General features: G+C 39.9%; 1 non-coding gene across 1 annotated transcript; it reads left to right on the top strand.

The window, feature by feature from the left end:
* The first annotated feature begins 397 nt into the window (after positions 1–397).
* trnai-uau lies at positions 398–471 on the top strand. Its single transcript has one exon. It is a non-coding gene; the product is annotated as a tRNA-Ile (tRNA).
* The last annotated feature ends 1,688 nt before the right edge of the window (positions 472–2,159 follow it).

Genomic DNA, 2,159 nt, shown 5'->3' with positions numbered 1-2,159 from the left:
TGCTGACAGGGACAAATTTACACATAATGTCCACTCCGCGATTATCCATGTGAATCCACATAGCAGAATGTCTCTGCTGGACGCTGCCTGGTTGGGTCTGACGTTTGTTAAAGGTAATCAATGTTTTTTATCTGAAACTCTCACTAAAACAGCTCCTGCATTTGAATTATTGCAAAATGCAATTCCAGATTTGCACAAAATAAAGCCAAGGTCATGGGTTCAAAAAAACATTGGCCAATTGAAACATAACATCTTTCAGTAAATCAACTCTTCAAAATAGCAGGAGGCTTCAAATTAAACCATAATTCATGTTTATTTTGAAAAACTTTTGAATTTCAGTGTTTGTCAAGATCATGTAAGTTTGTTCTTACATTGATGAAAACTCAACATTATGTGTGGCTGGTTAGCTCAGCTGGTCAGAGTAGGGTACTTATAATGCTCAGGTCATGGGTTCAATCCCCACACTGGCCAACTGAAATATAAAGTCTTCAATCAACACTTTAAAATAGCAGGAGGCTGTATATTAAACCATTATACACATTGATTTTTGAAAAAGGGCTGCGCAGTGGCGCAGTTGGTAGAGCTGTTGCCTTGCAGCAAGAAGGTCCTGGGTTTGATTCCCGGCCCGGGGTCTTTCTGCATGAAGTTTGCATGTTCTCCCTGTGCATGGTGGGTTCTCTCCGGGTTCTCCGGCTTCCTCCCACAGTCCAAAAACATGACTGTCAGGTTAATTGGTCTCGCTAAATTCTCCCTAGGTGTGAGTGTGTGTGTGAATCGTTGTTTGTCTTGTATGTCTCTGTGTTGCCCTGCGACAGACTGGCGACCTGTCCAGGGTGAACCCGCCTCTCACCCGGGACGCAGCTGGAGATAGACACCAGCAACCCTCCTGACCCCATTAGGGACAAAGGATGTTCAGAAAATGAATGGATGGATGGATTTTTGAAAAACATTAGAATATAAGGTCTTTACTAAAATCTTCATTATGGTAAGATCATGTAAGTTCTCTTAAATCCATGGAAACTCGACATTATGAGTTACCATGTATTTAAGAAAACCCTGTTCAGCTGGACGAGGTGTGGTGCTAATAACGCTGAGGTAGGTGGTTCAATCCCCTCACTGGTCAATGGAAAGATAAAGACTTTCAGAAAAACTTTAAAGACTTTTAAAGTTTAAAAACTTTAAAGACTTCAAAATTAAAAAGGGTGGAAAACAAAATCACTGCAAATCTTTCTCAGTAATCCATGCATCTCACCCTGCATTCACACAAAAAGACAGGCATGTAACTTTATTTATGTAACTTTTTTAAGGCACTTCTTTATTTTATTCACTGTAATGAGAGAGAAAATGGGCAGAGAGATATTCAGTGAAAGAACCTCGAATGAAATTGAGCCCAGGACTAAAAGCCTCCACCACCTCACAATATTATTTTTATGCTTATTAAAAAGACGCCAGTGAATATTTTTAAATGAAAAATGGGAATAAAAACATGGAAAATGTCGGCATTTAATATATTTACATCTTATTTGTCTTATAATATGCATATGGGAAATGGGATGTACTATTTATTTTTAAAAAATATCCCTCACAGTTTGAATTAAAACATATCCAGACTGCCTTACCACAGAGGCACGGTGGTTACCCTCTGAACTTTATTGCACCCTCCTTCAGAATACTGTATGTATATGGTTTATCTTAGTAATCCAAGTTCCTCAATCTATAAAACATTCGTCTTCCTCCCCCATTTATCATGTAACCATAATTTATTAATCTTTTTCCAGATTACTAAACAATGGACATCAAAAAAGGACACAAGACGTACTACAAAAACAAAAAAACATCTTAAAAGCTGCAACTTGGTTTTCTAAACTGCAACCATCTTTACAAATTTGTGCATCGGAGAAGCTGTTTTGCTTGCTGCTCCTCATTTGTCATTCAGCGACTCGGCCTGATGACACTGAAGGTGGTCAGATTACTTTAGTGTGCATTCTGCTGGGGAGCCATGGTCCTTTACTCCTTTTGAAGTACATCTCCATGACAGCCACTGCATACAGTTTTCTTAGAGGTCGGGGCAAGCATGTTTCCCCCCCACCCACCAAATCCCCGCCTCCTTTCCCCTCCAGCAGCTCTTCTACCCCCACCCCTCCCTGTCATGAAAGTCA

This window comes from Gambusia affinis, linkage group LG03 (assembly GCF_019740435.1).
Source record: "Gambusia affinis linkage group LG03, SWU_Gaff_1.0, whole genome shotgun sequence".
Taxonomy (NCBI): Eukaryota; Metazoa; Chordata; class Actinopteri; order Cyprinodontiformes; family Poeciliidae; genus Gambusia; species Gambusia affinis.
The sequence above is the reverse complement of the archived record's forward strand: the minus strand, read 5'-3'. Positions and strand labels throughout refer to the sequence as shown.